General features: G+C 43.2%; 8 non-coding genes across 8 annotated transcripts; all 8 read right to left on the bottom strand.

The window, feature by feature from the left end:
- Positions 1-533: 533 nt before the first annotated feature.
- trnan-guu (transfer RNA asparagine (anticodon GUU)) lies at positions 534-607 on the bottom strand. Its single transcript has one exon. It is a non-coding gene; the product is annotated as a tRNA-Asn (tRNA).
- Positions 608-5,378: 4,771 nt separating this feature from the next.
- trnan-guu (transfer RNA asparagine (anticodon GUU)) lies at positions 5,379-5,452 on the bottom strand. Its single transcript has one exon. It is a non-coding gene; the product is annotated as a tRNA-Asn (tRNA).
- A 2,350-nt stretch (positions 5,453-7,802) lies between these two features.
- On the bottom strand, positions 7,803-7,876 carry trnan-guu (transfer RNA asparagine (anticodon GUU)). Its single transcript has one exon. It is a non-coding gene; the product is annotated as a tRNA-Asn (tRNA).
- A 7,185-nt stretch (positions 7,877-15,061) lies between these two features.
- On the bottom strand, positions 15,062-15,135 carry trnan-guu (transfer RNA asparagine (anticodon GUU)). The gene has a single exon. It is a non-coding gene; the product is annotated as a tRNA-Asn (tRNA).
- A 420-nt stretch (positions 15,136-15,555) lies between these two features.
- Positions 15,556-15,646, bottom strand: trnar-ucu (transfer RNA arginine (anticodon UCU)). The gene is given in 2 exon segments: positions 15,556-15,591; positions 15,610-15,646. It is a non-coding gene; the product is annotated as a tRNA-Arg (tRNA).
- Positions 15,647-19,901: 4,255 nt separating this feature from the next.
- On the bottom strand, positions 19,902-19,975 carry trnan-guu (transfer RNA asparagine (anticodon GUU)). The gene has a single exon. It is a non-coding gene; the product is annotated as a tRNA-Asn (tRNA).
- Positions 19,976-20,394: 419 nt separating this feature from the next.
- On the bottom strand, positions 20,395-20,485 carry trnar-ucu (transfer RNA arginine (anticodon UCU)). The gene is given in 2 exon segments: positions 20,395-20,430; positions 20,449-20,485. It is a non-coding gene; the product is annotated as a tRNA-Arg (tRNA).
- Positions 20,486-22,326: 1,841 nt separating this feature from the next.
- Positions 22,327-22,400, bottom strand: trnan-guu (transfer RNA asparagine (anticodon GUU)). Its single transcript has one exon. It is a non-coding gene; the product is annotated as a tRNA-Asn (tRNA).
- Positions 22,401-22,465: the final 65 nt, after the last annotated feature.

The raw sequence follows: 22,465 nt of genomic DNA, 5'->3' as shown, positions 1-22,465 counted from the left end.
AGCCTATAGCACACTGGGATTCTGTGGTAATTGAACCAAGTTTAGCAGTTCCTTTCATCAGTTAATAACACAAGCAGGCTTTCCTATTTACCAATGTAGATAACAGGGGTTACAACAGTGACTCTGGTGGGTCTCGAACTCACAGCCTTTGAATGCCTTTGCAACTTTTGTCTGATTCCCCTTTTTCACAAAAGAAAACAGTCATCCGAAAACGGTCTACATCAATCATTCCTTACCATCAAACTGAGAAACAAGGAGTGAAAAGAGTGCATTTACTCTGTTTATTCAGGGATACTGTTCAATCTATAATTGCAAAATAGCTCTTTCAGGTGATATGTTTTTCTGTACATGTAAACAACTGATTTGCTTGAAAGGCTATCATGAAGGCACTGCTGGGATTTACTAGACAGGCACTTTGACCAACTAAGCCACAGCGCCTCTAAAATGTTACTCCAACCTGTTTCAGGTAGATATTCAGCAAACAATGTTACCTCGTGGATTTTGCCTGCGATAGCTCTTCCAAAATAGCTTGTCGTCCCTGGGTGGGCTCGAACCACCAACCTCCCGGTTAACAGCCGAGCGCGCTGGCCAATTGCGCCACAGAGACATCCAGCCCAGTCGAAAAAATATTTGCGACTTGACAAGCCGCAACATCTTTTTTTTTTTAAAGCGAGCCAGCAACATTCGAAAGTTCAGCCCCTGTCCAATCAACTGTGTTTAATGGAGAGCGAGGGCATCAATCTTTCTACCTTTGAGCTAAATCCCCTGTACCAATGTAGCTATAAAAAAAACTGGAAGTCTTTCAATCAATCGACTCTCGCCAATTTATTGCGCACTCAATATACTGCAGTTAATCTGGATATTGAGGAAAAATTGCAAGATAATGTTATTTGACATAATGCCGATGTATTTGCTTACTTTTTCAAGCACACTTGGCAATAAACCTCGTTCAGCAGTGCCTTTTATCAGATAGTAAAGCGCGCAGACGTTCCATTGTAAAAAACAAAAATGTTCTCTCACCATTAGCGACTCTAGTGGGACTCAACCCACAACCTTTGAAAGCCCTTGCAACTAATGCCTAGAAGTCCAATGCGCTATCCATTGCGCCACAGAGCCCATACATCCTTGCGTGATGCTCATTTCCACAAACGCAAAACACGGTTTTCATCCAAAATGGGTCTACGTCAGTCATTCCTTGCCAACAAACTGAGAATCAAAAAGTGAAAAGAGTGCAGTTAATCTGTGTGTGCAGGGATACTTTTCCATCTCTTATTCCAATTTGTAACAGCAGCGCATTTTCTGTCATTGTAAATAATTTGCACGCCTGAATGGACAACTGTAACCCTCTCCATAGCCCGGTATACATTATATCTCAACAGGAACATCCATCTCCGTGACAATAAAACAGCAGAACCTTGGCCCATCTTCAAAGGACTCTTGGCCGCACACCTCCGACACCTCCACATGGCAGCAGAGCACCGGTTCATCACCCACCTCATCCCCCACAACACCCTGATCCACCTTATACCCTCTGGAAACCTGGACATCATCTTCTGACCCCGGCATCACCCCCCCATCCACGGCATCACCCCCCATCACTGAAGAAAGTTTGAAGAACGATTGTGTGTTTGATTTTCTGTAATTTTTTGTCTCTTCTCCCCCTGCCCTTGTGTATCCCATTCCCTTGCACTTGTGTGTGATGTTTGTCTGTACAATTATGTAAATATATGTAAATACTTGTAAGATGTTTTTGATAATAAAAGATAAAAAAAATAAAATAATGGACAACTGAGTAGTAGTAGTAGGTTTGAGATGGGCCGGTAATTATTTAGCACTGTGGCATCAAGACTGCTCTTCTTTAAGAGAGGCTTAATGACCGCAGTTTTAAGGCTCTTGGGAATATTCCAGATCCAAGCGACATGTTGACTTTTTGAGTGATTGGAGCCAACAGACTGCTCACCGTAGACTTTAAAAATCTGGTAGACAATGCATAAAGGCAGCATGTAGTGGAACTCAGACTTGTGGTGATCTCTTGGACAGTTTTGTCAGCCAAAAATGCAAAATGGGTTAACTCCAGTTGTCTAGCTGGCTGCGTGCTTGTTATCTGCAAATAATGGTATTTTTAATGTTCTGAACTGAGTCTTGCAAAGAAGACTGCAAACTCATTGCACCTGGAGAAATACAGAAACCATCAGACAAAGTAACATTTACCACACTGTAATTTGAAATGTTAACCCGCTTTGTCATTAGCAGGTCCAGAGTGTGCCCTTTGCCCTTGGTGGGGCCACTCAGGTGCGGAGTAAGACCAAAGCTTCTGAGGACAGCGCCAAGCTCTTTAGAAGAAGACGAGGTTGAGCGGGGCGTGAAGGAAGGAAGGAACAGTCACTCACGTACGGGAAACTCCTACCAAGCAGTGACCAGCCTATAGCACACTGGGATTCTGTGGTAATTGAACCAAGTTTAGCAGTTCCTTTCATCAGTTAATAACACAAGCAGGCTTTCCTATTTACCAATGTAGATAACAGGGGTTACAACAGTGACTCTGGTGGGTCTCGAACTCACAGCCTTTGAATGCCTTTGCAACTTTTGTCTGATTCCCCTTTTTCACAAAAGCAAAACAGTCATCCGAAAACGGTCTACATCAATCATTCCTTACCATCAAACTGAGAAACAAGGAGTGAAAAGAGTGCATTTACTCTGTTTATTCAGGGATACTGTTCAATCTATAATTGCAAAATAGCTCTTTCAGGTGATATGTTTTTCTGTACATGTAAACAACTGATTTGCTTGAAAGGCTATCATGAAGGCACTGCTGGGATTTACTAGACAGGCACTTTGACCAACTAAGCCACAGCGCCTCTAAAATGTTACTCCAACCTGTTTCAGGTAGATATTCAGCAAACAATGTTACCTCGTGGATTTTGCCTGCGATAGCTCTTCCAAAATAGCTTCTCGTCCCTGGGTGGGCTCAAACCACCAACCTCCCAGTTAACAGCCGAGCGCGCTGGCCAATTGCGCCACAGAGACATCCAGCCTAGTCAATAAAATATTTGCGACTCGACAAGCCGCAACATCTTTTTTTTTTTAAAGCGAGCCAGCAACATTCGAAAGTTCAGCCCCTGTCCAATCAACTGAGTTTAATGGAGAGCGAGGGCATCAATCTTTCTACCTTTGAGCTAAATCCCCTGTACCAATGTAGCTATAAAAAAAAACTGGAAGTCTTTCAATCAATCGACTCTCGCCAATTTATTGCGCACTCAATATACTGCAGTTAATCTGGATATTGAGGAAAAATTGCAAGATAATGTTATTTGACATAATGCCGATGTATTTGCTTACTTTTTCAAGCACACTTGGCAATAAACCTCGTTCAGCAGTGCTTTTTATCAGATAGTAAAGCGCGCAGACGTTCCATTGTAAAAAACAAAAATGTTCTCTCGCCATTAGCGACTCCAGTGGGACTCAACCCACAACCTTTGAAAGCCCTTGCAACTAATGCCTAGAAGTCCAATGCGCTATCCATTGCGCCACAGAGCCCATACGTCCTTGCGTGATGCTCATTTCCACAAACGCAAAACACGGTTTTCATCCAAAATGGGTCTACGTCAGTCATTCCTTGCCAACAAACTGAGAATCAAAAAGTGAAAAGAGTGCAGTTAATCTGTGTGTGCAGGGATACTTTTCCATCTCTTATTCCAATTTGTAACAGCAGCGCATTTTCTGTCATTGTAAACAATTTGCACGCCTGAATGGACAACTGTAACCCTCTCCATAGCCCGGTATACATTATATCTCAACAGGAACATCCATCTCCGTGACAATAAAACAGCAGAACCTTGGCCCATCTTCAAAGGACTCTTGGCCGCACACCTCCGACACCTCCACATGGCAGCAGAGCACCGGTTCATCACCCACCTCGTCCCCCACAACACCCTGATCCACCTTATACCCTCTGGAAACCTGGGCATCATCTTCTGACCCCGGCATCACCTCCCCCAACCACGGCATCAACCCCCATCACTGAAGAAAGTTTGGAGAATGATGGTGTGTTTGATTTTCTGTAATTTTTTGTCTCTTCTCCCCCTGCCCTTGTGTATCCCATTCCCTTGCACTTGTGTGTGATGTTTGTCTGTACAATTATGTAAATATATGTAAATACTTGTAAGATGTTTTTGATAATAAAAGATAAAAAAAAAATTAAAATAATGGACAACTGAGTAGTAGTAGTAGGTTTGAAATGGGCCGGTAATTATTTAGCACTGTGGCATCAAGACTGCTCTTCTTTAAGAGAGGCTTAATGACCGCAGTTTTAAGGCTCTTGGGAATATTCCAGATCGAAGCAACATGTTGACTTTTTGAGTGAGTGGAGCCAACAGACTGCTCACCGTAGACTTTAAAAATCTAGTAGGCAATGCATAAAGGCAGCATGTAGTGGAACTCAGACTTGTGGTGATCTCTTGGACAGTTTTGTCAGCCAAAAATGCAAAATGGGTTAACTCCAGTTGTCTAGCTGGCTGCGTGCTTGTTATCTGCAAATAATGGTATTTTTAATGTTCTGAACTGAGTCTTGCAAAGAAGACTGCAAACTCATTGCACCTGGAGAAATACAGAAACCATCAGACAAAGTAACATTTACCACACTGTAATTTGAAATGTTAACCCGCTTTGTCATTAGCAGGTCCAGAGTGTGCCCTTTGCCCTTGGTGGGGCCACTCAGGTGCTGAGTAAGACCAAAGCTTCTGAGGACAGCGCCAAGCTCTTTAGAAGAAGACGAGGTTGAGCGGGGCGTGAAGGAAGGAAGGAACAGTCACTCACGTACGGGAAACTCCTACCAAGCAGTGGCCAGCATATAGCACACTGGGATTCTGTGGTAATTGAACCAAGTTTAGCAGTTCCTTTCATCAGTTAATAACACAAGCAGGCTTTCCTATTTACCAATGTAGATAACAGGGGTTACAACAGTGACTCTGGTGGGTCTCGAACTCACAGCCTTTGAATGCCTTTGCAACTTTTGTCTGATTCCCCTTTTTCACAAAAGCAAAACAGTCATCCGAAAACGGTCTACATCAATCATTCCTTACCATCAAACTGAGAAACAAGGAGTGAAAAGAGTGCATTTACTCTGTTTATTCAGGGATACTGTTCAATCTATAATTGCAAAATAGCTCTTTCAGGTGATATGTTTTTCTGTACATGTAAACAACTGATTTGCTTGAAAGGCTATCATGAAGGCACTGCTGGGATTTACTAGACAGGCACTTTGACCAACTAAGCCACAGCGCCTCTAAAATGTTACTCCAACCTGTTTCAGGTAGATATTCAGCAAACAATGTTACCTCGTGGATTTTGCCTGCGATAGCTCTTCCAAAATAGCTTGTCGTCCCTGGGTGGGCTCGAACCACCAACCTCCCGGTTAACAGCCGAGCGCGCTGGCCAATTGCGCCACAGAGACATCCAGCCCAGTCGAAAAAATATTTGCGACTTGACAAGCCGCAACATCTTTTTTTTTTTAAAGCGAGCCAGCAACATTCGAAAGTTCAGCCCCTGTCCAATCAACTGTGTTTAATGGAGAGCGAGGGCATCAATCTTTCTACCTTTGAGCTAAATCCCCTGTACCAATGTAGCTATAAAAAAAACTGGAAGTCTTTCAATCAATCGACTCTCGCCAATTTATTGCGCACTCAATATACTGCAGTTAATCTGGATATTGAGGAAAAATTGCAAGATAATGTTATTTGACATAATGCCGATGTATTTGCTTACTTTTTCAAGCACACTTGGCAATAAACCTCGTTCAGCAGTGCTTTTTATCAGATAGTAAAGCGCGCAGACGTTCCATTGTAAAAAACAAAAATGTTCTCTCGCCATTAGCGACTCCAGTGGGACTCAACCCACAACCTTTGAAAGCCCTTGCAACTAATGCCTAGAAGTCCAATGCGCTATCCATTGCGCCACAGAGCCCATACGTCCTTGCGTGATGCTCATTTCCACAAACGCAAAACACGGTTTTCATCCAAAATGGGTCTACGTCAGTCATTCCTTGCCAACAAACTGAGAATCAAAAAGTGAAAAGAGTGCAGTTAATCTGTGTGTGCAGGGATACTTTTCCATCTCTTATTCCAATTTGTAACAGCAGCGCATTTTCTGTCATTGTAAACAATTTGCACGCCTGAATGGACAACTGTAACCCTCTCCATAGCCCGGTATACATTATATCTCAACAGGAACATCCATCTCCGTGACAATAAAACAGCAGAACCTTGGCCCATCTTCAAAGGACTCTTGGCCGCACACCTCCGACACCTCCACATGGCAGCAGAGCACCGGTTCATCACCCACCTCGTCCCCCACAACACCCTGATCCACCTTATACCCTCTGGAAACCTGGGCATCATCTTCTGACCCCGGCATCACCTCCCCCAACCACGGCATCAACCCCCATCACTGAAGAAAGTTTGGAGAATGATGGTGTGTTTGATTTTCTGTAATTTTTTGTCTCTTCTCCCCCTGCCCTTGTGTATCCCATTCCCTTGCACTTGTGTGTGATGTTTGTCTGTACAATTATGTAAATATATGTAAATACTTGTAAGATGTTTTTGATAATAAAAGATAAAAAAAAAATTAAAATAATGGACAACTGAGTAGTAGTAGTAGGTTTGAAATGGGCCGGTAATTATTTAGCACTGTGGCATCAAGACTGCTCTTCTTTAAGAGAGGCTTAATGACCGCAGTTTTAAGGCTCTTGGGAATATTCCAGATCGAAGCAACATGTTGACTTTTTGAGTGAGTGGAGCCAACAGACTGCTCACCGTAGACTTTAAAAATCTAGTAGGCAATGCATAAAGGCAGCATGTAGTGGAACTCAGACTTGTGGTGATCTCTTGGACAGTTTTGTCAGCCAAAAATGCAAAATGGGTTAACTCCAGTTGTCTAGCTGGCTGCGTGCTTGTTATCTGCAAATAATGGTATTTTTAATGTTCTGAACTGAGTCTTGCAAAGAAGACTGCAAACTCATTGCACCTGGAGAAATACAGAAACCATCAGACAAAGTAACATTTACCACACTGTAATTTGAAATGTTAACCCGCTTTGTCATTAGCAGGTCCAGAGTGTGCCCTTTGCCCTTGGTGGGGCCACTCAGGTGCTGAGTAAGACCAAAGCTTCTGAGGACAGCGCCAAGCTCTTTAGAAGAAGACGAGGTTGAGCGGGGCGTGAAGGAAGGAAGGAACAGTCACTCACGTACGGGAAACTCCTACCAAGCAGTGGCCAGCATATAGCACACTGGGATTCTGTGGTAATTGAACCAAGTTTAGCAGTTCCTTTCATCAGTTAATAACACAAGCAGGCTTTCCTATTTACCAATGTAGATAACAGGGGTTACAACAGTGACTCTGGTGGGTCTCGAACTCACAGCCTTTGAATGCCTTTGCAACTTTTGTCTGATTCCCCTTTTTCACAAAAGCAAAACAGTCATCCGAAAACGGTCTACATCAATCATTCCTTACCATCAAACTGAGAAACAAGGAGTGAAAAGAGTGCATTTACTCTGTTTATTCAGGGATACTGTTCAATCTATAATTGCAAAATAGCTCTTTCAGGTGATATGTTTTTCTGTACATGTAAACAACTGATTTGCTTGAAAGGCTATCATGAAGGCACTGCTGGGATTTACTAGACAGGCACTTTGACCAACTAAGCCACAGCGCCTCTAAAATGTTACTCCAACCTGTTTCAGGTAGATATTCAGCAAACAATGTTACCTCGTGGATTTTGCCTGCGATAGCTCTTCCAAAATAGCTTGTCGTCCCTGGGTGGGCTCGAACCACCAACCTCCCGGTTAACAGCCGAGCGCGCTGGCCAATTGCGCCACAGAGACATCCAGCCCAGTCGAATAAATATTTGCGACTTGACAAGCCGCAACATCTTTTTTTTTTTAAAGCGAGCCAGCAACATTCGAAAGTTCAGCCCCTGTCCAATCAACTGTGTTTAATGGAGAGCGAGGGCATCAATCTTTCTACCTTTGAGCTAAATCCCCTGTACCAATGTAGCTATAAAAAAAACTGGAAGTCTTTCAATCAATCGACTCTCGCCAATTTATTGCGCACTCAATATACTGCAGTTAATCTGGATATTGAGGAAAAATTGCAAGATAATGTTATTTGACATAATGCCGATGTATTTGCTTACTTTTTCAAGCACACTTGGCAATAAACCTCGTTCAGCAGTGCCTTTTATCAGATAGTAAAGCGCGCAGACGTTCCATTATAAAAAACAAAAATGTTCTCTCACCATTAGCGACTCTAGTGGGACTCAACCCACAACCTTTGAAAGCCCTTGTAACTAATGCCTAGAAGTCCAATGCGCTATCCATTGCGCCACAGAGCCCATACATCCTTGCGTGATGCTCATTTGCACAAACGCAAAACACGGTTTTCATCCAAAATGGGTCTACGTCAGTCATTCCTTGCCAACAAACTGAGAATCAAAAAGTGAAAAGAGTGCAGTTAATCTGTGTGTGCAGGGATACTTTTCCATCTCTTATTCCAATTTGTAACAGCAGCGCATTTTCTGTCATTGTAAATAATTTGCACGCCTGAATGGACAACTGTAACCCTCTCCATAGCCCGGTATACATTATATCTCAACAGGAACATCCATCTCCGTGACAATAAAACAGCAGAACCTTGGCCCATCTTCAAAGGACTCTTGGCCGCACACCTCCGACACCTCCACATGGCAGCAGAGCACCGGTTCATCACCCACCTCATCCCCCACAACACCCTGATCCACCTTATACCCTCTGGAAACCTGGACATCATCTTCTGACCCCGGCATCACCCCCCCATCCACGGCATCACCCCCCATCACTGAAGAAAGTTTGAAGAATGATTGTGTGTTTGATTTTCTGTAATTTTTTGTCTCTTCTCCCCCTGCCCTTGTGTATCCCATTCCCTTGCACTTGTGTGTGATGTTTGTCTGTACAATTATGTAAATATATGTAAATACTTGTAAGATGTTTTTGATAATAAAAGATAAAAAAAATAAAATAATGGACAACTGAGTAGTAGTAGTAGGTTTGAGATGGGCCGGTAATTATTTAGCACTGTGGCATCAAGACTGCTCTTCTTTAAGAGAGGCTTAATGACCGCAGTTTTAAGGCTCTTGGGAATATTCCAGATCCAAGCGACATGTTGACTTTTTGAGTGATTGGAGCCAACAGACTGCTCACCGTAGACTTTAAAAATCTGGTAGACAATGCACAAAGGCAGCATGTAGTGGAACTCAGACTTGTGGTGATCTCTTGGACAGTTTTGTCAGCCAAAAATGCAAAATGGGTTAACTCCAGTTGTCTAGCTGGCTGCGTGCTTGTTATCTGCAAATAATGGTATTTTTAATGTTCTGAACTGAGTCTTGCAAAGAAGACTGCAAACTCATTGCACCTGGAGAAATACAGAAACCATCAGACAAAGTAACATTTACCACACTGTAATTTGAAATGTTAACCCGCTTTGTCATTAGCAGGTCCAGAGTGTGCCCTTTGCCCTTGGTGGGGCCACTCAGGTGCTGAGTAAGACCAAAGCTTCTGAGGACAGCGCCAAGCTCTTTAGAAGAAGACGAGGTTGAGCGGGGCGTGAAGGAAGGAAGGAACAGTCACTCACGTACGGGAAACTCCTACCAAGCAGTGGCCAGCATATAGCACACTGGGATTCTGTGGTAATTGAACCAAGTTTAGCAGTTCCTTTCATCAGTTAATAACACAAGCAGGCTTTCCTATTTACCAATGTAGATAACAGGGGTTACAACAGTGACTCTGGTGGGTCTCGAACTCACAGCCTTTGAATGCCTTTGCAACTTTTGTCTGATTCCCCTTTTTCACAAAAGCAAAACAGTCATCCGAAAACGGTCTACATCAATCATTCCTTACCATCAAACTGAGAAACAAGGAGTGAAAAGAGTGCATTTACTCTGTTTATTCAGGGATACTGTTCAATCTATAATTGCAAAATAGCTCTTTCAGGTGATATGTTTTTCTGTACATGTAAACAACTGATTTGCTTGAAAGGCTATCATGAAGGCACTGCTGGGATTTACTAGACAGGCACTTTGACCAACTAAGCCACAGCGCCTCTAAAATGTTACTCCAACCTGTTTCAGGTAGATATTCAGCAAACAATGTTACCTCGTGGATTTTGCCTGCGATAGCTCTTCCAAAATAGCTTGTCGTCCCTGAGTGGGCTCGAACCACCAACCTCCCGGTTAACAGCCGAGCGCGCTGGCCAATTGCGCCACAGAGACATCCAGCCCAGTCGAAAAAATATTTGCGACTTGACAAGCCGCAACATCTTTTTTTTTTTTAAAGCGAGCCAGCAACATTCGAAAGTTCAGCCCCTGTCCAATCAACTGTGTTTAATGGAGAGCGAGGGCATCAATCTTTCTACCTTTGAGCTAAATCCCCTGTACCAATGTAGCTATAAAAAAAACTGGAAGTCTTTCAATCAATCGACTCTCGCCAATTTATTGCGCACTCAATATACTGCAGTTAATCTGGATATTGAGGAAAAATTGCAAGATAATGTTATTTGACATAATGCCGATGTATTTGCTTACTTTTTCAAGCACACTTGGCAATAAACCTCGTTCAGCAGTGCCTTTTATCAGATAGTAAAGCGCGCAGACGTTCCATTATAAAAAACAAAAATGTTCTCTCACCATTAGCGACTCTAGTGGGACTCAACCCACAACCTTTGAAAGCCCTTGTAACTAATGCCTAGAAGTCCAATGCGCTATCCATTGCGCCACAGAGCCCATACATCCTTGCGTGATGCTCATTTCCACAAACGCAAAACACGGTTTTCATCCAAAATGGGTCTACGTCAGTCATTCCTTGCCAACAAACTGAGAATCAAAAAGTGAAAAGAGTGCAGTTAATCTGTGTGTGCAGGGATACTTTTCCATCTCTTATTCCAATTTGTAACAGCAGCGCATTTTCTGTCATTGTAAATAATTTGCACGCCTGAATGGACAACTGTAACCCTCTCCATAGCCCGGTATACATTATATCTCAACAGGAACATCCATCTCCGTGACAATAAAACAGCAGAACCTTGGCCCATCTTCAAAGGACTCTTGGCCGCACACCTCCGACACCTCCACATGGCAGCAGAGCACCGGTTCATCACCCACCTCATCCCCCACAACACCCTGATCCACCTTATACCCTCTGGAAACCTGGACATCATCTTCTGACCCCGGCATCACCCCCCCATCCACGGCATCACCCCCCATCACTGAAGAAAGTTTGAAGAACGATTGTGTGTTTGATTTTCTGTAATTTTTTGTCTCTTCTCCCCCTGCCCTTGTGTATCCCATTCCCTTGCACTTGTGTGTGATGTTTGTCTGTACAATTATGTAAATATATGTAAATACTTGTAAGATGTTTTTGATAATAAAAGATAAAAAAAATAAAATAATGGACAACTGAGTAGTAGTAGTAGGTTTGAGATGGGCCGGTAATTATTTAGCACTGTGGCATCAAGACTGCTCTTCTTTAAGAGAGGCTTAATGACCGCAGTTTTAAGGCTCTTGGGAATATTCCAGATCCAAGCGACATGTTGACTTTTTGAGTGATTGGAGCCAACAGACTGCTCACCGTAGACTTTAAAAATCTGGTAGACAATGCATAAAGGCAGCATGTAGTGGAACTCAGACTTGTGGTGATCTCTTGGACAGTTTTGTCAGCCAAAAATGCAAAATGGGTTAACTCCAGTTGTCTAGCTGGCTGCGTGCTTGTTATCTGCAAATAATGGTATTTTTAATGTTCTGAACTGAGTCTTGCAAAGAAGACTGCAAACTCATTGCACCTGGAGAAATACAGAAACCATCAGACAAAGTAACATTTACCACACTGTAATTTGAAATGTTAACCCGCTTTGTCATTAGCAGGTCCAGAGTGTGCCCTTTGCCCTTGGTGGGGCCACTCAGGTGCGGAGTAAGACCAAAGCTTCTGAGGACAGCGCCAAGCTCTTTAGAAGAAGACGAGGTTGAGCGGGGCGTGAAGGAAGGAAGGAACAGTCACTCACGTACGGGAAACTCCTACCAAGCAGTGGCCAGCCTATAGCACACTGGGATTCTGTGGTAATTGAACCAAGTTTAGCAGTTCCTTTCATCAGTTAATAACACAAGCAGGCTTTCCTATTTACCAATGTAGATAACAGGGGTTACAACAGTGACTCTGGTGGGTCTCGAACTCACAGCCTTTGAATGCCTTTGCAACTTTTGTCTGATTCCCCTTTTTCACAAAAGAAAACAGTCATCCGAAAACGGTCTACATCAATCATTCCTTACCATCAAACTGAGAAACAAGGAGTGAAAAGAGTGCATTTACTCTGTTTATTCAGGGATACTGTTCAATCTCTAATTGCAAAATAGCTCTTTCGGGTGATATGTTTTTCTGTACATGTAAACAACTGATTTGCTTGAAAGGCTATCATGAAAGCACTGCTGGGATTTGCTAGACAGGCACTTTGACCAACTAAGCCGCAGCGCCTCTAAAGTGTTACTCCAACCTGTTTCAGGTAGATATTCAGCAAACAATGTTACCCCGTGGATTTTGGCTGCGATAGCTCTTCCAAAAAAGCTTCTCGTCCCTGGGTGGGCTCAAACCACCAACCTCCCGGTTAACAGCCGAGCGCGCTGGCCAATTGCGCCACAGAGACATCCAGCCCAGTCGAAAAAATATTTGCGACTTGACAAGCCGCAACATCTTTTTTTTTTTAAAGCGAGCCAGCAACATTCGAAAGTTCAGCCCCTGTCCAATCAACTGTGTTTAATGGAGAGCGAGGGCATCAATCTTTCTACCTTTGAGCTAAATCCCCTGTACCAATGTAGCTATAAAAAAAACTGGAAGTCTTTCAATCAATCGACTCTCGCCAATTTATTGCGCACTCAATATACTGCAGTTAATCTGGATATTGAGGAAAAATTGCAAGATAATGTTATTTGACATAATGCCGATGTATTTGCTTACTTTTTCAAGCACACTTGGCAATAAACCTCGTTCAGCAGTGCCTTTTATCAGATAGTAAAGCGCGCAGACGTTCCATTGTAAAAAACAAAAATGTTCTCTCACCATTAGCGACTCTAGTGGGACTCAACCCACAACCTTTGAAAGCCCTTGCAACTAATGCCTAGAAGTCCAATGCGCTATCCATTGCGCCACAGAGCCCATACATCCTTGCGTGATGCTCATTTCCACAAACGCAAAACACGGTTTTCATCCAAAATGGGTCTACGTCAGTCATTCCTTGCCAACAAACTGAGAATCAAAAAGTGAAAAGAGTGCAGTTAATCTGTGTGTGCAGGGATACTTTTCCATCTCTTATTCCAATTTGTAACAGCAGCGCATTTTCTGTCATTGTAAATAATTTGCACGCCTGAATGGACAACTGTAACCCTCTCCATAGCCCGGTATACATTATATCTCAACAGGAACATCCATCTCCGTGACAATAAAACAGCAGAACCTTGGCCCATCTTCAAAGGACTCTTGGCCGCACACCTCCGACACCTCCACATGGCAGCAGAGCACCGGTTCATCACCCACCTCATCCCCCACAACACCCTGATCCACCTTATACCCTCTGGAAACCTGGACATCATCTTCTGACCCCGGCATCACCCCCCCATCCACGGCATCACCCCCCATCACTGAAGAAAGTTTGAAGAATGATTGTGTGTTTGATTTTCTGTAATTTTTTGTCTCTTCTCCCCCTGCCCTTGTGTATCCCATTCCCTTGCACTTGTGTGTGATGTTTGTCTGTACAATTATGTAAATATATGTAAATACTTGTAAGATGTTTTTGATAATAAAAGATAAAAAAAATAAAATAATGGACAACTGAGTAGTAGTAGTAGGTTTGAGATGGGCCGGTAATTATTTAGCACTGTGGCATCAAGACTGCTCTTCTTTAAGAGAGGCTTAATGACCGCAGTTTTAAGGCTCTTGGGAATATTCCAGATCCAAGCGACATGTTGACTTTTTGAGTGATTGGAGCCAACAGACTGCTCACCGTAGACTTTAAAAATCTGGTAGACAATGCATAAAGGCAGCATGTAGTGGAACTCAGACTTGTGGTGATCTCTTGGACAGTTTTGTCAGCCAAAAATGCAAAATGGGTTAACTCCAGTTGTCTAGCTGGCTGCGTGCTTGTTATCTGCAAATAATGGTATTTTTAATGTTCTGAACTGAGTCTTGCAAAGAAGACTGCAAACTCATTGCACCTGGAGAAATACAGAAACCATCAGACAAAGTAACATTTACCACACTGTAATTTGAAATGTTAACCCGCTTTGTCATTAGCAGGTCCAGAGTGTGCCCTTTGCCCTTGGTGGGGCCACTCAGGTGCGGAGTAAGACCAAAGCTTCTGAGGACAGCGCCAAGCTCTTTAGAAGAAGACGAGGTTGAGCGGGGCGTGAAGGAAGGAAGGAACAGTCACTCACGTACGGGAAACTCCTACCAAGCAGTGGCCAGCCTATAGCACACTGGGATTCTGTGGTAATTGAACCAAGTTTAGCAGTTCCTTTCATCAGTTAATAACACAAGCAGGCTTTCCTATTTACCAATGTAGATAACAGGGGTTACAACAGTGACTCTGGTGGGTCTCGAACTCACAGCCTTTGAATGCCTTTGCAACTTTTGTCTGATTCCCCTTTTTCACAAAAGAAAACAGTCATCCGAAAACGGTCTACATCAATCATTCCTTACCATCAAACTGAGAAACAAGGAGTGAAAAGAGTGCATTTACTCTGTTTATTCAGGGATACTGTTCAATCTATAATTGCAAAATAGCTCTTTCGGGTGATATGTTTTTCTGTACATGTAAACAACTGATTTGCTTGAAAGGCTATCATGAAGGCACTGCTGGGATTTACTAGACAGGCACTTTGACCAACTAAGCCACAGCGCCTCTAAAATGTTACTCCAACCTGTTTCAGGTAGATATTCAGCAAACAATGTTACCTCGTGGATTTTGCCTGCGATAGCTCTTCCAAAATAGCTTGTCGTCCCTGGGTGGGCTCGAACCACCAACCTCCCGGTTAACAGCCGAGCGCGCTGGCCAATTGCGCCACAGAGACATCCAGCCCAGTCAAAAAAATATTTGCGACTCGACAAGCCGCAACATCTTTTTTTTTTTTAAAGCGAGCCAGCAACATTCGAAAGTTCAGCCCCTGTCCAATCAACTGTGTTTAATGGAGAGCGAGGGCATCAATCTTTCTACCTTTGAGCTAAATCCCCTGTACCAATGTAGCTATAAAAAAAACTGGAAGTCTTTCAATCAGTCGACTCTCGCCAATTTATTGCGCACTCAATATACTGCAGTTAATCTGGATATTGAGGAAAAATTGCAAGATAATGTTATTTGACATGATGCAGATGTATTTGCTTACTTTTTCAAGCACACTTGGCAATAAACCTTGTTCAGCAGTGCCTTTTATGAGATAGTAAAGCGCGCAGACGTTCCATTGTAAAAAACAAAAATGTTCTCTCACCATTAGCGACTCTGGTGGGACTCCAACCCACAACCTTTGAAAGCCCTTGCAACTAATGCCTAGAAGTTCAATGCGCTATCCATTGCGCCACAGAGCCCATACGTCCTTGCGTGATGCTCATTTCCACAAACGCAAAACACGGTTTTCATCCAAAATGGGTCTACGTCAGTCATTCCTTGCCAACAAACTGAGAATCAAAAAGTGAAAAGAGTGCAGTTAATCTGTGTGTGCAGGGATACTTTTCCATCTCTTATTCCAATTTGTAACAGCAGCGCATTTTCTGTCATTGTAAACAATTTGCACGCCTGAATGGACAACTGTAACCCTCTCCATAGCCCGGTATACATTATATCTCAACAGGAACATCCATCTCCGTGACAATAAAACAGCAGAACCTTGGCCCATCTTCAAAGGACTCTTGGCCGCACACCTCCGACACCTCCACATGGCAGCAGAGCACCGGTTCATCACCCACCTCATCCCCCACAACACCCTGATCCACCTTATACCCTCTGGAAACCTGGACATCATCTTCTGACCCCGGCATCACCCCCCCATCCACGGCATCACCCCCCATCACTGAAGAAAGTTTGAAGAATGATTGTGTGTTTGATTTTCTGTAATTTTTTGTCTCTTCTCCCCCTGCCCTTGTGTATCCCATTCCCTTGCACTTGTGTGTGATGTTTGTCTGTACAATTATGTAAATATATGTAAATACTTGTAAGATGTTTTTGATAATAAAAGATAAAAAAAATAAAATAATGGACAACTGAGTAGTAGTAGTAGGTTTGAGATGGGCCGGTAATTATTTAGCACTGTGGCATCAAGACTGCTCTTCTTTAAGAGAGGCTTAATGACCGCAGTTTTAAGGCTCTTGGGAATATTCCAGATCCAAGCGACATGTTGACTTTTTGAGTGATTGGAGCCAACAGACTGCTCACCGTAGACTTTAAAAATCTGGTAGACAATGCATAAAGGCAGCATGTAGTGGAACTCAGACTTGTGGTGATCTCTTGGACAGTTTTGTCAGCCAAAAATGCAAAATGGGTTAACTCCAGTTGTCTAGCTGGCTGCGTGCTTGTTATCTGCAAATAATGGTATTTTTAATGTTCTGAACTGAGTCTTGCAAAGAAGACTGCAAACTCATTGCACCTGGAGAAATACAGAAACCATCAGACAAAGTAACATTTACCACACTGTAATTTGAAATGTTAACCCGCTTTGTCATTAGCAGGTCCAGAGTGTGCCCTTTGCCCTTGGTGGGGCCACTCAGGTGCGGAGTAAGACCAAAGCTTCTGAGGACAGCGCCAAGCTCTTTAGAAGAAGACGAGGTTGAGCGGGGCGTGAAGGAAGGAAGGAACAGTCACTCACGTACGGGAAACTCCTACCAAGCAGTGGCCAGCCTATAGCACACTGGGATTCTGTGGTAATTGAACCAAGTTTAGCAGTTCCTTTCATCAGTTAATAACACAAGCAGGCTTTCCTATTTACCAATGTAGATAACAGGGGTTACAACAGTGACTCTGGTGGGTCTCGAACTCACAGCCTTTGAATGCCTTTGCAACTTTTGTCTGATTCCCCTTTTTCACAAAAGAAAACAGTCATCCGAAAACGGTCTACATCAATCATTCCTTACCATCAAACTGAGAAACAAGGAGTGAAAAGAGTGCATTTACTCTGTTTATTCAGGGATACTGTTCAATCTCTAATTGCAAAATAGCTCTTTCGGGTGATATGTTTTTCTGTACATGTAAACAACTGATTTGCTTGAAAGGCTATCATGAAAGCACTGCTGGGATTTGCTAGACAGGCACTTTGACCAACTAAGCCACAGCGCCTCTAAAGTGTTACTCCAACCTGTTTCAGGTAGATATTCAGCAAACAATGTTACCCCGTGGATTTTGGCTGCGATAGCTCTTCCAAAATAGCTTCTCGTCCCTGGGTGGGCTCAAACCACCAACCTCCCGGTTAACAGCCGAGCGCGCTGGCCAATTGCGCCACAGAGACATCCAGCCCAGTCGAAAAAATATTTGCGACTTGACAAGCCGCAACATCTTTTTTTTTTTAAAGCGAGCCAGCAACATTCGAAAGTTCAGCCCCTGTCCAATCAACTGTGTTTAATGGAGAGCGAGGGCATCAATCTTTCTACCTTTGAGCTAAATCCCCTGTACCAATGTAGCTATAAAAAAAACTGGAAGTCTTTCAATCAATCGACTCTCGCCAATTTATTGCGCACTCAATATACTGCAGTTAATCTGGATATTGAGGAAAAATTGCAAGATAATGTTATTTGACATAATGCCGATGTATTTGCTTACTTTTTCAAGCACACTTGGCAATAAACCTCGTTCAGCAGTGCCTTTTATCAGATAGTAAAGCGCGCAGACGTTCCATTGTAAAAAACAAAAATGTTCTCTCACCATTAGCGACTCTAGTGGGACTCAACCCACAACCTTTGAAAGCCCTTGCAACTAATGCCTAGAAGTCCAATGCGCTATCCATTGCGCCACAGAGCCCATACATCCTTGCGTGATGCTCATTTCCACAAACGCAAAACACGGTTTTCATCCAAAATGGGTCTACGTCAGTCATTCCTTGCCAACAAACTGAGAATCAAAAAGTGAAAAGAGTGCAGTTAATCTGTGTGTGCAGGGATACTTTTCCATCTCTTATTCCAATTTGTAACAGCAGCGCATTTTCTGTCATTGTAAATAATTTGCACGCCTGAATGGACAACTGTAACCCTCTCCATAGCCCGGTATACATTATATCTCAACAGGAACATCCATCTCCGTGACAATAAAACAGCAGAACCTTGGCCCATCTTCAAAGGACTCTTGGCCGCACACCTCCGACACCTCCACATGGCAGCAGAGCACCGGTTCATCACCCACCTCATCCCCCACAACACCCTGATCCACCTTATACCCTCTGGAAACCTGGACATCATCTTCTGACCCCGGCATCACCCCCCCATCCACGGCATCACCCCCCATCACTGAAGAAAGTTTGAAGAATGATTGTGTGTTTGATTTTCTGTAATTTTTTGTCTCTTCTCCCCCTGCCCTTGTGTATCCCATTCCCTTGCACTTGTGTGTGATGTTTGTCTGTACAATTATGTAAATATATGTAAATACTTGTAAGATGTTTTTGATAATAAAAGATAAAAAAAATAAAATAATGGACAACTGAGTAGTAGTAGTAGGTTTGAGATGGGCCGGTACTTATTTAGCACTGTGGCATCAAGACTGCTCTTCTTTAAGAGAGGCTTAATGACCGCAGTTTTAAGGCTCTTGGGAATATTCCAGATCCAAGCGACATGTTGACTTTTTGAGTGATTGGAGCCAACAGACTGCTCACCGTAGACTTTAAAAATCTGGTAGACAATGCATAAAGGCAGCATGTAGTGGAACTCAGACTTGTGGTGATCTCTTGGACAGTTTTGTCAGCCAAAAATGCAAAATGGGTTAACTCCAGTTGTCTAGCTGGCTGCGTGCTTGTTATCTGCAAATAATGGTATTTTTAATGTTCTGAACTGAGTCTTGCAAAGAAGACTGCAAACTCATTGCACCTGGAGAAATACAGAAACCATCAGACAAAGTAACATTTACCACACTGTAATTTGAAATGTTAACCCGCTTTGTCATTAGCAGGTCCAGAGTGTGCCCTTTGCCCTTGGTGGGGCCACTCAGGTGCGGAGTAAGACCAAAGCTTCTGAGGACAGCGCCAAGCTCTTTAGAAGAAGACGAGGTTGAGCGGGGCGTGAAGGAAGGAAGGAACAGTCACTCACGTACGGGAAACTCCTACCAAGCAGTGGCCAGCCTATAGCACACTGGGATTCTGTGGTAATTGAACCAAGTTTAGCAGTTCCTTTCATCAGTTAATAACACAAGCAGGCTTTCCTATTTACCAATGTAGATAACAGGGGTTACAACAGTGACTCTGGTGGGTCTCGAACTCACAGCCTTTGAATGCCTTTGCAACTTTTGTCTGATTCCCCTTTTTCACAAAAGAAAACAGTCATCCGAAAACGGTCTACATCAATCATTCCTTACCATCAAACTGAGAAACAAGGAGTGAAAAGAGTGCATTTACTCTGTTTATTCAGGGATACTGTTCAATCTATAATTGCAAAATAGCTCTTTCGGGTGATATGTTTTTCTGTACATGTAAACAACTGATTTGCTTGAAAGGCTATCATGAAGGCACTGCTGGGATTTACTAGACAGGCACTTTGACCAACTAAGCCACAGCGCCTCTAAAGTGTTACTACAACCTGTTTCAGGTAGATATTCAGCAAACAATGTTACCTCGTGGATTTTGCCTGCGATAGCTCTTCCAAAATAGCTTGTCGTCCCTGGGTGGGCTCGAACCACCAACCTCCCGGTTAACAGCCGAGCGCGCTGGCCAATTGCGCCACAGAGACATCCAGCCCAGTCGAAAAAATATTTGCGACTCGACAAGCCGCAACATCTTTTTTTTTTTAAAGCGAGCCAGCAACATTCGAAAGTTCAGCCCCTGTCCAATCAACTGTGTTTAATGGAGAGCGAGGGCATCAATCTTTCTACCTTTGAGCTAAATCCCCTGTACCAATGTAGCTATAAAAAAAACTGGAAGTCTTTCAATCAATCGACTCTCGCCAATTTATTGCGCACTCAATATACTGCAGTTAATCTGGATATTGAGGAAAAATTGCAAGATAATGTTATTTGACATGATGCAGATGTATTTGCTTACTTTTTCAAGCACACTTGGCAATAAACCTTGTTCAGCAGTGCCTTTTATGAGATAGTAAAGCGCGCAGACGTTCCATTGTAAAAAACAAAAATGTTCTCTCACCATTAGCGACTCTGGTGGGACTCCAACCCACAACCTTTGAAAGCCCTTGCAACTAATGCCTAGAAGTCCAATGCGCTATCCATTGCGCCACAGAGCCCATACGTCCTTGCGTGATGCTCATTTCCACAAACGCAAAACACGGTTTTCATCCAAAATGGGTCTACGTCAGTCATTCCTTGCCAACAAACTGAGAATCAAAAAGTGAAAAGAGTGCAGTTAATCTGTGTGTGCAGGGATACTTTTCCATCTCTTATTCCAATTTGTAACAGCAGCGCATTTTCTGTCATTGTAAACAATTTGCACGCCTGAATGGACAACTGTAACCCTCTCCATAGCCCGGTATACATTATATCTCAACAGGAACATCCATCTCCGTGACAATAAAACAGCAGAACCTTGGCCCATCTTCAAAGGACTCTTGGCCGCACACCTCCGACACCTCCACATGGCAGCAGAGCACCGGTTCATCACCCACCTCGTCCCCCACAACACCCTGATCCACCTTATACCCTCTGGAAACCTGGACATCATCTTCTGACCCCGGCATCACCTCCCCCAACCACGGCATCAACCCCCATCACTGAAGAAAGTTTGGAGAATGATGGTGTGTTTGATTTTCTGTAATTTTTTGTCTCTTCTCCCCCTGCCCTTGTGTATCCCATTCCCTTGCACTTGTGTGTGATGTTTGTCTGTACAATTATGTAAATATATGTAAATACTTGTAAGATGTTTTTGATAATAAAAGATAAAAAAAAAATTAAAATAATGGACAACTGAGTAGTAGTAGTAGGTTTGAAATGGGCCGGTAATTATTTAGCACTGTGGCATCAAGACTGCTCTTCTTTAAGAGAGGCTTAATGACCGCAGTTTTAAGGCTCTTGGGAATATTCCAGATCGAAGCAACATGTTGACTTTTTGAGTGAGTGGAGCCAACAGACTGCTCACCGTAGACTTTAAAAATCTAGTAGGCAATGCATAAAGGCAGCATGTAGTGGAACTCAGACTTGTGGTGATCTCTTGGACAGTTTTGTCAGCCAAAAATGCAAAATGGGTTAACTCCAGTTGTCTAGCTGGCTGCGTGCTTGTTATCTGCAAATAATGGTATTTTTAATGTTCTGAACTGAGTCTTGCAAAGAAGACTGCAAACTCATTGCACCTGGAGAAATACAGAAACCATCAGACAAAGTAACATTTACCACACTGTAATTTGAAATGTTAACCCGCTTTGTCATTAGCAGGTCCAGAGTGTGCCCTTTGCCCTTGGTGGGGCCACTCAGGTGCTGAGTAAGACCAAAGCTTCTGAGGACAGCGCCAAGCTCTTTAGAAGAAGACGAGGTTGAGCGGGGCGTGAAGGAAGGAAGGAACAGTCACTCACGTACGGGAAACTCCTACCAAGCAGTGGCCAGCATATAGCACACTGGGATTCTGTGGTAATTGAACCAAGTTTAGCAGTTCCTTTCATCAGTTAATAACACAAGCAGGCTTTCCTATTTACCAATGTAGATAACAGGGGTTACAACAGTGACTCTGGTGGGTCTCGAACTCACAGCCTTTGAATGCCTTTGCAACTTTTGTCTGATTCCCCTTTTTCACAAAAGCAAAACAGTCATCCGAAAACGGTCTACATCAATCATTCCTTACCATCAAACTGAGAAACAAGAAGTGAAAAGAGTGCATTTACTCTGTTTATTCAGGGATACTGTTCAATCTATAATTGCAAAATAGCTCTTTGGGGTGATATGTTTTTCTGTACATGTAAACAACTGATTTGCTTGAAAGGCTATCATGAAGGCACTGCTGGGATTTACTAGACAGGCACTTTGACCAACTAAGCCACAGCGCCTCTAAAATGTTACTCCAACCTGTTTCAGGTAGATATTCAGCAAACAATGTTACCTCGTGGATTTTGCCTGCGATAGCTCTTCCAAAATAGCTTGTCGTCCCTGGGTGGGCTCGAACCACCAACCTCCTGGTTAACAGCCAAGCGCGCTGGCCAATTGCGCCACAGAGACATCCAGCCCAGTCGAAAAAATATTTGCAACTTGACAAGCCGCAACATCTTTTTTTTTTTAAAGCG

The sequence above is a fragment of the Eucyclogobius newberryi genome, unplaced genomic scaffold (genome assembly GCF_026437365.1).
Source record: "Eucyclogobius newberryi isolate DKJ021-1_F unplaced genomic scaffold, fEucNew1.0.hap1 SCAF_41, whole genome shotgun sequence".
NCBI lineage: Eukaryota > Metazoa > Chordata > Actinopteri > Gobiiformes > Gobiidae > Eucyclogobius > Eucyclogobius newberryi.
This window is presented reverse-complemented; position numbering and strand designations above follow the sequence as displayed.